Source organism: Mustela putorius, unplaced genomic scaffold (assembly GCF_011764305.1).
Source record: "Mustela putorius furo isolate JIRA1106 unplaced genomic scaffold, ASM1176430v1.1 tig00003909_pilon_pilon_pilon, whole genome shotgun sequence".
Lineage (NCBI taxonomy): Eukaryota > Metazoa > Chordata > Mammalia > Carnivora > Mustelidae > Mustela > Mustela putorius.
The window spans coordinates 313,033-327,310 of record NW_025422057.1 but is presented as its reverse complement, the minus strand read 5'-3'; the positions used below and the strand labels follow the sequence as shown (position 1 = coordinate 327,310).

Genomic DNA, 14,278 nt, shown 5'->3' with positions numbered 1-14,278 from the left:
AGGGGCGTGGCAGGAGCGGGGGCAGGAGCGGGGGCAGGAGCGGGCAGTGGGGAACGTCTCCTCGCGCCAGCTCAGGGGCGGGACGCACGGAGGACTGCGGCTCGGCTGACCGGGGGCGGGGGCGACACCCGGCCCACCCAGCAGGCGTCTTCCGGGGCCTCAGGTCCCTCGCTTGGTCCCAGACCCGAGCTCCCCGCTGCCGCCCCTCGCGGCCTCCCCATCACCCTTCAGTTACGCCCCCAGGCCTCGCTGACCCCCCACCCCAACTCCCACCCCAGCAGGAGCGGGTGGCCGGTCCCGTCCGACTTCTTCACCAACATTCCTCCTCGCAAGGACAGCCACGGGCCTGCCCTGGAGGGAAACCTGGAGGGCAGGCAGGAGCCGCCCCTGGGCCAAGCTGGTATGCGGGGAGCCCCTTACTGTGGGGTCTCCACCTTGTCTCTCAGGCACCAACCTGCTGACACCCCTCACCTGAGTGGGGTGCCGTGTTCCATCCCAGGACAGCAGTGACCTGACCTCTTCTCCCCCCTCCCACGGGACCCCAGCTTGCCCATCCTCCTCAGGACTGGACCTTCCCATCTCCCACCCCACCAAGATGGGGTGTCCAGATTGGGGGTGGGGTGGGGGTTGGGTCCACAGCGCGTTCCCTGGAACGGAGGGGGCACTTTGCCTTCAGCTGGCCAGAGTCCCCCACTTGCTGGACCCTTGTCCCTAGAGACCTGGGATCTGGGATGCTGGGACCACTAACCATACCGTGCCTTCCTGTCCACCATGTCACCACTTCCCTGCGGGAAGATGCTCACCAACCCGAGGTGCACCCCACAGGCTGTCTGTGTCCAGGGCCAGACCCTGGTTGGCTGTGGAGCAGGCTGTTTTCCAAAAATGGTGGCAACACTCCATCTGCCATCCTGGAGGGCCATGGGCACAGTTCCACTGAGCGACGGTTTTCTTCCCTTCCCTTGAATCAGGTGGACCTTTGTAATTGCTCCAACCAAAAGAATGTACTGGAGAGGGTGTTTCTGAGGATAGGTCATAAGAGGCAGTACGGTTTCCTCCTGATTCTCTCGTCAGGACGCTTGTCCAGGGAGCCCAGACACGGTTTTGGCAGGAAGCCTAGGGCACACAGAGAGCCTCCCTGTGGATCTTCTGGCCCTTAGCCCCAGCTAGGCCCAGGGGAGGCAGCACCAAACAACAGACGAGTGACTGGTCAGAAGGTTCCAACTCAGGACCCAGACACAGTGAGGTGAAGACAGGCTGACCCACTGGCACCCATACAGACTGTGAGAACAGCCAGGACTGCTGCCTTGAGCTACTGAGTTCAGGAGCAATTCTGCAGACATGGCTGACGGGTCTGGGAGTCTCCTGGGCCCTGCCGACATGGACGCCAAAAGCCCTGCCGACAAGGTCCTTGGCTCTCGATCTTGGTCGCTCTCTTCCAATCCCTCCCCCACACTCAGGCTGGAGGGCAGACGGCGGCGCAGCTGCCCACACGTGTGCTGGCCCGCTTACGGACCCAGCACCAAACCTCATGGTTCACCCTGCAGATGGGACCCTGTTCAGCTCCAACGGGCCCTGGCCTCAGCTCACGGGGCTGCCTGGCACACCGGCCCAGCAGGAGACAGTCCGACCCAGAGCCAAGGCCAGGCTCCCTCCCTGTGGAGCCTACCTTCTTCCACTTCATTCCCAAAGGGACTCAGGGTTGTGTGGTCAGTGCTTTGTCACAGCCTCCAGTCCTTTGGAGACAGGAAATGCTGGGAGGCCAGGCCACTCCTGGGAAGGCTTTGTACACAAAAAACAACAAAACTACAGCAAAAACCTGAAGAAGAAGGTAAAGATGTCTCTGTGTTTTACTGCCGGGCCCTGGGAGTCCGACTGGCCAAGGGAGTCCATTGGAAAGCAGCCTGGCATCCAGCAGGGCCAGGAACGCAGGGCCTTGGGCTGGCCCCGCTGGGCAGAGTAGTCAGGAGCTGGCCAGGGGATGGGGAGGGGGAAGGGCAACCAGCCTGCAAGGGGCCACCCAAGTGGCACAGGTGAGAAGCTAAGTTTCCCCCTTTAAAAACGAATCAAAATCCCAAACAACATGGGGCCAGAGGTCCGTAAACTCAGAGCGGGTGGGAGCCTCGCTGTGGGGTTTGTGGGCCCTGGGCTTGTCCTGCGTAGGGCAGTCAGCAACCCAACCCGGAGCCCCCATGCCAGGTCCAGGCTGAGGGGGTGGGCTCCTGTCCCTGCCCAGCTCTGGAGTCAGACCTCTGAGGCACACAGACTGTCGTGTACGGATTCAGGGTTTAACCACTTCCTGGCTTCTGGCTGAGCACGGCTAAGTCAAGCGTATGAAGGCAAGTGTCACATGGGCTCATCAAAACTCCGCGGAGCTCTGGGGCTCTGTCGCGCAATCAAGCGATAGAGGCCACTTCCCGAGGCACGTGAAAACTGAAGGCCACCTTTCAGGTCCTCCTTTGGCACTGGAATCTAGAATATGCTGTATGTCACCCAGCACAAACCCCTGAGTATGCATTCAGTGCTTTTTTTAAAAAAATATTTGTTATTTGAGACAGAGAGACAGCAAGCATGAGTGGCGGGAGAGGGAGGAGGCTCCCCGCTGAGCAGGGGGCTCGATCGATCACACAACCCCGAGATCATGACCTCAGCCAAAGAAAGGCAGACGCTTACCCCACTGAGCCCCCAGGCGCCCCGCATTCAGCTTTAGTCAATGAGTATTTCCACACCTGCCACCAGGAAGAACGCCCAGCCTTCTGACAAACCTACCCACAGGGAGAGCCCAAACCAGGCCACCCAAACCCCCTTGTACCTACTTCCGTAGTAAGTGTCCCACAGTTCAAGACCTTGAGGGTTGAGAATGACACGAGAGTAGTTGAAGGTGTTCAGAGAGCCAGAGCTTTGGAGAAGATGATTTCAGTTCTTTCTCAAGTGCAGGTGCGTTCAGCTCAGTTCCTGGGGGCTGGGGAAGGTAACACAGTCGGGGCCCCACCCCAGCCCTGTGATCTCGGCTGCGTTCCGGTCACTGGACTACTTGGTGACCTTCCTGCAGGACAGAGTGGGCGGGATCACTAACAGGAGGCCCCAGGGCACCACTGGGCTCAGGGACAGCGGGCTCTCCGGGGAGGAGGGTTCTGAGGCACAGCCCCCGCAGCAGCCAGGTCCGGGTCTTACTGTGGAGCCCTTGCTTAGACAGAGCCCTGGGTTCTCCCTGAGAGCTGGGGTCATCGCCACAGAGCAGGACCGATGGGGTGAGGGACGGGGGTTCCATGGCAGTCAGCCTCGCCCTTCACTCGCGCCCATCAGTTAGCCCGCACCTGCCCTGTCTGCACCAGCGCCAAGAGCCAGCTGGGACCCCTGGTGCCCAGCGGCTGCCGGCAGAGATGCACATGGCCTGACCTCCCCTTAGAGGGTCTGAGGATGCTCTGAGGATGGGGCCCCACTCTGGGAGAGCGACAGCCCCTGCACCCATGAAGCCCTCCCAAGCAGGAGGATGGTCTCTGACCCGTGCTCAGACTTTTGTTCCATGGCCTGGAGAGACGGACGGTCCAGAGCACGGTGCTGTGCTCAGCCACAAATTGAGCAGCAGATGTTTGGTGAGGCGGACAGGGCTTCCTGGAACTGGGCACCCCCTGCCCCGGTCACTCCATGCCCTGGGAGGTGGGGTCAGGGGATGCAGCTGGCCCACCAGAGTCTGAAGCCAGTGGAGTTAATTCTGTCCCCACAGCAAACAGCACTCAGCGTGACAGCCGAGAGCACAGCTCTCGGGAACCGAGATGCCTCGGAGACCACGAGTTTCAGGGCCTCCCATAGCTCTGATCCAGCTCTGGGCACGTGATTTAAGCAAACACCTGAGGTTTGGATGCAAGCCGTTGCCCATCACCCATGGAGACTCGGCCAGCCGGGCACCGAGAAGCACCAGGGGAGGGGCCCTGCTGACAGCCACGGATGGGGCCAAGCGAGCAGGTGCCCACTGCGGGTGGCCCTGTTGTGCAGCAGGCTCGCTGCTCCAAATCTTACAGACGTGTCTGCACCTCGGTGCAAGGATTCACACGCAGAACGGCCACTGCTGGGTCATCCGCAACAGTGCTGGTAACGAGAAACTGGACGCAGCCTAAATGTCCAACACCACGGGAATAAATAAATAATTAGGGACGTTCCTGTGCCCTAAAGTACTTGTGGGCCCTCGATGGAATGCTCACAGGGGCAATGCTGAGCAACGGAAAGCAAGCTGGATGGGCTGACCGGCAGCACTGAATTCCCGGATACAGAGGGCGCGCCGGGCTTGCGGGGGGCCGAGGGTTAGCATGTGGTGGGGACAGTGTCTCTGGGGACGAAGCAGTGCTGGGACAGATGGTGGGGATGGCCGTGGTGCCGCTGAGCGGGGCATTTAAAGACCACTTAGACAGTAAGCTTTATGTTTCAGACGTCACCACGATGACGGGATGATGGGCAAACGGGACGGTGCACTTGTGGGCCTGGAGCGGAAGGTAACGGATCACCGCACTGTGCAGGGGTGTGGACGCACCAGCCCTTTCTGTAAGAAAGCAGCTATCCCGTGTGTGTCTGCATGTGTGTGCACAGAAGCATCTAGAAAGCTACACAACTGTTAACGACGGTTAACCTGGGAGTGTGCCAGGGGACTGATTGACAGACGTGTCTGCTTGTGGTCTAGCACGACAAAACAGAAGTCTGAAGAGTGACGTGGCGTTGGCCTCCAGAGAAGAGAGGCCCAGCGTCTGCCACGTTGTCGGCAGCACCCGCCCTCTGAGCGGTCCCGTTCACCGGCTGTGAGTCTGCAGTGACCACATGGGGGACGCGCTTCCAGCCCAACGCCGCTCACTGAACAGAGTGTCTGGCACTGAACTATCTCTCAGGTCCTGAAATCAAGTAAAAACTTGAGCACACCACCAAAGGCTCATGAGCAGAACTGATAGAAAGATTTTTATTGATTTGAGCGAGTAGGCAAGCGAGCACACACACCCAAGTTGGGGGGGGCAGAGGGAGCGAGAACCTAAAGCAGGCTCCCTGCTGAGCAGGGCCCTCCGTGGGGCTCGATCCCACAACCCTGAGACATGACCTGAGCTGAGTGTCAGTCACTTAACCCACTGCACCACCCAGGCGCCTCCGTAACTTCTGATTAAGAAGAACAGACTCAGAGCGTGAACACGCCCCCGCCTGGGTTCTCACGGCCGCTGGGTGAAGACGGCCCGCCACCCCGGGGAGCAAGAGCCCGACTGGAAGAGAAACTGGTGTCACCTGTGAGGCCCTTTACAAGAGAAGGATTTATCTGCTCTAAGACGGTCAGACTGCAACTTGTCTTTAAGTAGAGGGCTCAAGGCAGAGGCAGTGATGCTCACTGGTCTTTGAAGTTGGCTTTTCTCTTTTCCACAAACGCGGTCATCCCTTCCTTCCGGTCTTCCTGGTGGGAAATGGGAAACAGGAGATGGACGGTCACGTTTTCCTAGAGAGTCAAGGCGCCGGGCTCTGGCCGTCTGTGGGGTTTGATCAGTCTGGCCGGGTCCTCAGAACCTTGGACTTCCACAGAGTGGAGAAGCACAGGCGGGAGGTACCGCATCAGGACTGCCTGGGAACCTGAGAACCGCCTGGGTTCCCTGACCTTGCCCTGGAAACGGCATCTAGAAGTGCCATTTGTCTATGCCCCTCCCCGTCCCTCGGTGTGAGCCTCCAGGAACCACCACACTGTGTGTCCGATAAACTCTCATTCCGCAGAGAGCTTCAGCCGCACCTGGTGGGGCCACTCACGCGTTCGCCACCTGCGTGTGCACACGCACACACCTTCACTTCAACAGCCGCAGTCACTTCTACTCTCTTCCACAAAACAACTAAACGTGACTTTCTGATACGGAGAGGTGGGTTTTAATGACTCACAAAGACTCCCTTTCAGTGACTAGCAAATCCTAGAAAACCCTGACATGAAGCTTCAGAGATGGCGTCAGGATACACCTGAACTCCAGGTAAGCGGCATGACACAGGACACCAACACCACGGGCGCAGATGCCCTGCACGGGACACAAGCACTCTTTGCCTAAGTGTGCGAGTCGTCAGACCCCACACAGCAGGAAGTCACCTCAAATACGCGTGAGCTTCTGCACACTGTACTCACGGACAGGACACATCTGATCTGGCTATAGGGAAAGCAAACAGTTTGACCAAAGAGAAATAGCATTTAATGAAAAAACCTGCAAGGAAATTTCCAGGGATTTCTATGGCTGGCCCACCTGTTACCTCCACCGAATGTTTACTCACGGTAGCGAAAGTTGAATAGAAGAGCTTCTTCTCCAGCTTGTTTCCTTCTGTTAATGTCATTTCAAAAGCTGAAAAAGAGAAGCTTGAAGTCAGGAACTCAGGTGTTAGATGTGGGTATAGGCAACTTTTTTATGATGACAGGAAACACTTCCCGCTGACCCACGTGAACCTTCACTTCGCCGGGATCTGGATGGGAGCCTGGGAAGCACCCCCTTCTCAAAGGCCCTGTCCTGGCTGCGACTCCCATAGCCCCAAGAGGAGCAGCACGAGGAACTGAGTAAAGGGTGCGGAGGCTAACTCTGTCCAGTAATCACAACTGGACCTGAGAGCCTGCACAATTACATGGATTTCATTTTTTAAATATTTTATTTTGAGAGAGAAAGACAACACGTGTATGCATGAGACGGGGGAGGGCAGAGGGAGAGTCACAAGCCGACACTCTGCTGAGTGCAGAGCTGGACCTGGGCTCGATCCCATGACCCCGAGATCATCACCTGAGCCCAAACCAAGAGTCAGGTGCTCAACGGACAGAGATACCCAAGCACCCCAGAACTAAGTACGTTTTAAAAGACATGAAAATTAAGGATGAGAACCCGCAACAGGAACAGTGTGCCGGAAGAGTCCGGGGCAGTAAGACCACCACTGCTGTGGGTCGTCCTTCCAGCGAAGGTGCAGGGTCTTTCTTGGTTGAGCACCTGGGGTGAGCGGTGAGGCCTCTGACTGTGGCCTTGCTGGCCGTCTCCACGCATGGCAGTGTCCACCGTGTAAGCAAATGCTACCTGCTCATCCCGTGGATGCGTCAGGAACAACAGCTCAGCCAACGAAAGGCTGGCGGCCACCGGGAGGGGCCTGCCTCCCTGCAGAAGAGCACCCACACCCGAGTGACTCAGCGGCCGGCCCAGGCTCGCGGCCTTCTCAACAAGCGGCCCTGGGGAGCGCTCCCCCAATGCTGAGCACAATCTGCTATGCTAAGATTCAAGAAGCTCTCGGCAAGGCTCAGAGAGGCGGTGGCTCTGTGAGTCCAGAGCAACGGGAGCAGCGTGTCTCCCGCTGCGGCTCACACTGGTGTCCTGTGGGCGCGTGTGGCCACCCGGCTGCGGGCAGAGCGGCTGAGGAGAGAACACTTTCCACCGGGACCCGGCAGGTGAGCCGGGCTTCTCGGCAGCCAGAGCTGCCTTTACTTGAGGGATCGTCCTGTCCTTCCCGGCCATCGCCCTGCACCCCAGTGCCTGTCACTCTCTGTCCCTCAGGCTAGCTCCTCTCTTGGGTCCTAATACCAAGGATAATTCAGAACATTTCAGGAAGTCTATGAGCAAGCACCCGAAGACCGGAACTCTACAAAAAGCCGGGATCCCGACGTTAACAATATTCCCGATTTCCGGCCAGGGTGGCCTCGGAAGACCGGCTGAGCAGCACGGCTCCTGACCGGCCCCTGCCGGCGGCCTGCACAACACCTCCTCCTGGCGGAACCCCTACCTGCGTTCACGGATTCTTTGGCCATTGCCAGTACGATTTTAGAATTGCTGGCGATTTTCTCAGCACACTGGATGGCCTCCTCGACCAGTCTCTCCACAGGAAATATTTTGCTTACGAGACCTAAAACACGAACAGGTAAACAGGAGTGCAAATGGTCCTGACTGTGCTTCTCCCAGTCACGGTGCTGCTCCTGGGGCTGGGGGCTTCTGGGGGCCAACAGGGGGCTGTGGGGACCCAGGCTCCACACCGTCCCTGAGGTGGGGCCATGTCGACGCACTCACAGACACCCCAACAGGGAGGGAAAGCAGGTCCCCTGGGGCGGAGACAGGGTGTGCCTGCAAAGGTCTCGGAGATCCCTTACTGCTGACATCCGGCTAGGGAAACAGGAATGTTTTGACTCCTGAAGTTGATGTATATTTTAGTTACTCTCTTGTGGGTGGCATTCCAAAGAAAAACAAAGGCACGTGTGCCCTGACTTCTCAGGACTCCCAAGATGACGGTGCTTGTCACCCACGGGCACACCTGGACGCAGCCCCCACCAACCTCTCCACCCAGCTCCCCAGGCAGCTGGCTCCGTGGGGTGGCCCTGGCCCACACCTGCTTGCTTGGCTTCCTGGGCCGAGATCCGATCACCAGTGAGAACCATCTCCATGGCCAATGACTTTCCAACAGCGCGGGTCAGTCTCTGGGTGCCCCCTGCACCTGCAGGGGCAGAGAGCTATCGGTCATAGTTGGCTCATGGCTAGTACAAGCCCAGATGGCACGGACACACGTCCAGCAAATTCTGAGGGATGAAGATGGGCTCCTTGGGTGGGGCAGGTGGGCAGAAAGGAGACCACCCAAGAAACTTCAGGTGAGCCTCCTTTTCATACTGGGGCCCCATGCCTGGCACACTGGGTCCGTGTAGCTCAGGCCCTGGCCCAGTCCAACCTGGAGGGCAGCTGAGGTGGCCTCTGATCATGGCCCGCTCCCCCCAGAGTTTGAAGCAAGAGCAAGGGCTCTACCTCCCAAGCTGCTCTGACTGTGGCCTTCTGGCCCAGTGCTGGTTTCCACGTGCCCCACTCCCCCTCCTGCTCACCCGACCTACTGCACCTGGAGCAGGAGAGGTCTGCCCCATCATTGGCTACACTGACGCGGAGGCCCCATCGTCCACCTGCCCCACAGGGACACCCGGGCCCTGTTGTCTGTCCCACCTGAGGCCCCGTCTTCTGTCTGCCCCACAGAGAACCCCGGGCTGCCCGGGTGAGCCAAAGGGACCACCTGATGGAGAAACCTACAATCCAAGACTCAGGCGCTGCCTCAGTGAAGCGGAGACCTTGGGCCCTGGGACAGGGACAGCCCAGTGGCCAGCACAGCATCATGCAAGGCTGTGCTCATCCTTGGCCAACTCAGACACCCTCTGCGGATCTGACAGCTGCTCAGCAGATGCTCTGGGCTCCAGGCTCCACCTGCAGGGCAGAGACCCTGTGGGGCCATAAGCCCAGAGCTCTCATCAGGTAGCCCCCAGGGTACAGAGGAGTCACTGTCTGACCATGGCTCCCGTCACCCTACTTGTGGGGGATCAGATTCCCTGCTCTGCTGAACCGTGGGTCACAAGCAGGCGTCACTGCAGTGACAATGCGGGATGTGGCCAGCCTTCCCTAATAGTGTCTGACACTCACTCAATCTGGCAGTCATCAGTGGAGCCTGCTTGGACCTAAGGCCCCCTGGGCCACTCTCTGAGCTCTGCTGTGTCCCCCGGGCTTAGTGTGCTGGTCGGCAGGGGGAGCAATGGGCACAGACAGGCGGCCACCACCAGCGCGCGCAGACCACAGCCGAGGTCCCTCGTCACCAGCAAACTGCATGCTTTGGTCTGTGACTGGAAAAGGCCACGAGCTCCTGAGACATGGGCAGATTCTGGAGAATGGCGAGGAGCGTTCATGCCGGAGACGCTATCACTCTACCTGGGATGGTTCCCAGCAGGATTTCCGGCTGTGCAAACTGGGCCTTTTCTCCAGCATAAATGATGTCACACATCATAGCAAGTTCGCAGCCTCCACCAAGCTGTAAAACACAGGGGCCACCAGGCACCGGTCAGAGTCACTCCATTTGCTTATATGAATTTCCCATCAAAACGAACACAGCCCAGGGCACAGCAAAGACTACCAGATACACAAAGTCACTTAAGTGTTTCCACAAGTTACTTAAAACTGGCTGAGCTGGTGACCCCCTCTGTGAAGGGCCTTGCGGCAAACTCTCTCCGCTTTGGGGCCCCCAGTCTCTGCTCTGCTGTGGGGGCTCAACGGCAGCCACAGAGAGCTCGCAAACCAGCACGCTCGACTGGGGCCCAATGAACCTGACTGGCTGGCCTTACCTTACCCACAGGGAGCTTTACCAGCTGGTCACGAGCTGAGATGCCCTCACTGCTTCACCATGATCGGGTGTCCTCGTGCCCAGAGACCCAGACACCACACAGAGGACAGTGCGCTCTCGAGCGTGGCAAGTGCAGAGCAGGCTGGAGCCACTGAAACCACACGGAGAAGGCAATGTGTGGCCTACAGCCCAGCAGAAGGGGGAGATTCCTAGGAGTCGCAGGGGCCCAGGGGCCACGGGCAGGGCTGAGAATGCGAAAGCCCACAGCAAACACCCGCTAAGGAAAGCTGGTGTTACAGCGCCTCTGCTCTGCACGTCCTGGATCTGTGACGTCCCTCAGCAGGAACGGCGGAACTGTAACTTCGCTCCGGCCTTTTCAAAATCAAGGTAGCTTATCCCACGCCTCCCGGTGCACTGAGAGGAGACGTGGTCTGACACTCACAGCGTAGCCATTGACAGCAGCTATGATGGGCTTCTTGACTTGTGCAAGCCGGTCCCAGTGGCTCAAGAACTTCCTGGAGTAACAGTCCTGGAACGTCTGGTTCTGCATCTCTTTGATATCAGCTCCGGCTGGGGGTGGAAACAAGTCCCAGTTACCAGAGAGCAGGGACCCGAGGACTGCTGCACCCCCAAACCCTCAGGGAGCTATGAGTGTGCAGCACATGTAGGCACTGGGGGCTGCTGCGAATGGCGGACGACGCAGGCCCTGCGCAGTGCTGGCCACCTGGACAGAGCTGGGCAGCAGAGACTGCGGCGACACGCCATGCTATGTGTTGACGAAGAGGACACAGAGGGACTGCGGGACAGGAAACTGATGCAAGCTAGACTCGGAAGGCAGGGCTAATTCATCAGTCACTTAAGCCCCGACACATACAAAACCTGATTGCCAAGGACGTTAAACAGGCAGAGCAGCTCTGTGTCTGTTTCCACGATGTTTAAGTCAACCCTGAGTTGCCCTGACTTTTCTGATACCACCACGCAGGGGTAAGTCTGTTCACAATGTCACATGCCACAGTCAGCCCCTGGCGCACCTGCAAACGCCTTCTCCCCACCCGTGACGACGATGGCCCCCACGGCTGGGTCCTCCTCGAAGGCCTCCAGGGCCTGGTTGAGCTCGGTGATCAGGCCGTTGCAGAGGGCATTCAGGGCTTTGGGGCGGTTCAGCTGGATGAAGCCCACGCTGCTGTTCTTCCCCTTCTTTTCTGCGATGATGTACTGAAAGCCAGCACCTAGGGAATTCGAGCAGGCCTCCGACAGGTCAGTGGACAGGGTGACCCCAACACGTCCCCCGCCCAGTCCTTGGGCAGCAGCCCACAGCTCTCAGCCTCGCGGTGGCCTCTGCACCGCTCTCTACCTTCATAGGAGTCTGAACACCTCCCTGCACCCACTCTGCAGATACCCTGGGATTCCGCAGAAGCGAGGGCTGGGAAATGGGCTCCCTCCACAGACTGCAGCTGGGTGAGGCAACGAGCTGTGTGTGCACGGAGCAGAGCGGGAGGCACACACTGGGGAGAGGTGCCTCACAGGCCAGAGGGGCAGGCAGGCTGCTGACTCGGGGCCAGCATGGCCTGGAGAGGAGGAAGGACAACCTCGGAAGCCACAGGTCTGTGTGCCTGTGGGCACTCACGCTAGGGTCTGGTGGGGAGGGATGCAAGTGAGAGGCTTGGCAGCAGCCTGATGCAACCCAGGACAGGACTGCTGACCGCAGGTCAGCACCCGCAGACACCCGTCAGCAAAGAGAGCTCCGGGGAAAATCAACAGGCTCTGGTAGCCGGGCAGGTACAGGGACACCCGGGAGGGAGAAGGATGCAGGCACGTCCCCCCAGACACAGGGCCAAGAGCGCCTCAGGAACACTGCGGCCCTAACTCGAGGGCTGAGCGAGGGGAGGACAGGCCGGGCCAGTTGGGGGAGACAAGAGTCGGAAAACCAGTGGCCGTGGGCAGGCCTGCGTCCCAGGCGCTGCGGGACACAACTTTGCCAACTGGAGGCCCCAGCTGCACATTCTCTCCAAGTCCTGCAAACCCCGCGGAATTTCACCAACAACCAAACTGAAGAGGCTAGAGGTCTTAGCACGTGATCCCGAGTCCCCCAACGGGGGGGGGGACCTGTAACCGCAAAGGTCAGCACGCTGAGGCAGCAGGTGCTGGAAGGGGGGCCCAGCCTAACAGCAGAGCCGCGGGGGCCGGGCCCTGGGTGCACAGGGAGGAGGGGGAGGGCCGATGGGGTCAGGCCGGTGGAGGGGGTGAGGTCCAGGGCGAGGCACGGGGGTGCCGGGGGAGGCCGGCGTCAGGCCCTGAAGTGAGGTCCGGAGGTCCCGGGTGCGGCCGCGGTACCGGACCCCCACGCGCTCTCAGTCGCGTACTCACCCGAGGAGAAGGGGCGCAAGGCCGCGGAGCCGGGGAGGGGGCGCAGCGGGCCGCGGACGCGGGGCATCAGGGCGCGGAGGGCAGCCATGGCGCTCTGGGGACGGCTCGCCCCGCTCCGCCCGCCGCTCGCCCCGCTCCGCCCGCCGCTCGCCCCGCTCCGCCCGCCGCTCGCCCCGCCCCGCGGAGCCGCCCCCGGCTGCACCAGTCCGGGCCCGGCCAGACTCCGAGCCGGCCTCGCGAGACCAGCGGGCGGCGGAAGGGGCGTGGCAAGCGGTGGGCGGGGTCGGGGTCCGGGAGCGGAGTTCGCAGGGTTGGCCTGGTGGGGTGCCGCAGCCCCGTGCTGGCCGTCGGTGACCCCGAGCCGTGGGGCAGCAGCCCGGAGGACCCCGGAGGGCACGCCCGGCGGCCTTTTGCGGCCCGCAGAGACCCCCGGGCGAGCCGGCGCCGCCTCTTGACCTTTGGCCCTCGGCCCTTGCCCCACTTCCGGGACGAAGGCGGGGGAGGAGGGGGAGTCGCTGGCGGAACCCGGGCTCGGTACGCCTCACGCCCCCGGGGACGCGCTTCCCGCCCCGCAGCCCGCGGGCGCGGGGCCGGGACCCCCGCGAAGTCCGCGGAAGCCGGGTTTGCGGGGCACGAACGGGCCGCGGCGGAAGGAAGCGCGTGGACGGGAGAAGGCGGGGGCAGCAAGGGGCGCCTGGCGACTCAGTCCGGGGTGCGGCTGCTTTCCGCTCGGGTCCTGGTTCCCGGGTCCTAGGATCGCGTCCCGGATTGTGCCCCAGCCCCGCCTCGGGCTCCCTGCTCCGCGGGGAGCCTGCCTCTCCCCTCCCCCTGCGCTCCCCCGGCGCGGGCGCGCGCCCTCTCTCACTCCCTCCGTGAAATACATAAAAATCTAACCAAAAAAAAGGACCGTGGCCCCAGGACCCTAGCTTTAGCCCCGCGGGGGTACCGACGCCGCCCTTAGCGAGCGGCGCTTCCCGCGGTGCGGCCTCGGCCCGCGTCTCCGCGCCGGGGTGCTCGCGGGGCCGTCCTGCTCCGCTCGGTGGCCGCGTGAAGCCACCAAAACCCGGGAGACGCGTGTACGGGAAGGACGCGCCCAGCCGGTGCTCCCCGCCAGCAGCTTGGTGGCTTCTGAGTTCGACGTCACGCATAGTTCGTTACAGTGTTACCAGTGACTCAGTGACTGTTACAGTGTTACCAGTACGTGCACCTGCGTTACTTCCGCTACGGCGCGTCGGTGCTCAGCCTCCGAGGGCTTCCTCGCCTCGGCGCAGGGGTGGGCCAGTTTTGGTGGCGGATGCAGATTCACCTCTTCTGGTGGGGCCGTGGTTGATTGTCTCCTGCTGAGGGCTCTTCTGTTGGGGTCTGTAACTCACAGTTGGTTCTGTGCTCACCATGGAGCCATATGGCTCCCCCTCTGGCCTCCAGACTCCGTTCTGTGAGGTTTCCCATCATTAATTTTCATATATATGTATCTGTAAGTGGGCCTCAGCAAAATTAAAAACTTTTGTATTTCAAAGGACACCTTGAAGAAAGTGAAAGGACAATCCCCAGAATGGGAGAACGTTTTGCAAATCATATATCTGGTAAGGGTTTTCTTTCTAGAATATCTGAAGAACATGTTCAAATCAATAATGAAAAGACAAACCATTAAAAATTGGGCAAAGGAGGGACGCCTGGGTGGCTCAGTGGGTTAAGCCTCTGCCTTCGGCTCAGGTCATGATCCCAGGGTCCTGGGATCGAGCCCCACATCGGGCTCTCTGCTTAGCAGGGAGCCTGCTTCCTCCTCTCTCTCTGCCTGCCTCTCTGCCTACTTGTG

The 14,278-nt window shown here is 60.3% G+C and overlaps 1 long non-coding RNA gene across 1 annotated transcript; it reads right to left on the bottom strand.

Moving 5' to 3' along the window:
• Nucleotides 1-4,915: 4,915 nt before the first annotated feature.
• Nucleotides 4,916-12,616, bottom strand: ECHS1. Its single transcript, XR_006603156.1, has 8 exons — nt 12,463-12,616; nt 11,127-11,324; nt 10,538-10,665; nt 9,687-9,786; nt 8,341-8,445; nt 7,744-7,863; nt 6,268-6,335; nt 4,916-5,419 (listed from the first exon to the last, which is right to left on the bottom strand). It is a non-coding gene; the product is annotated as an enoyl-CoA hydratase, short chain 1 (long non-coding RNA).
• Nucleotides 12,617-14,278: the final 1,662 nt, after the last annotated feature.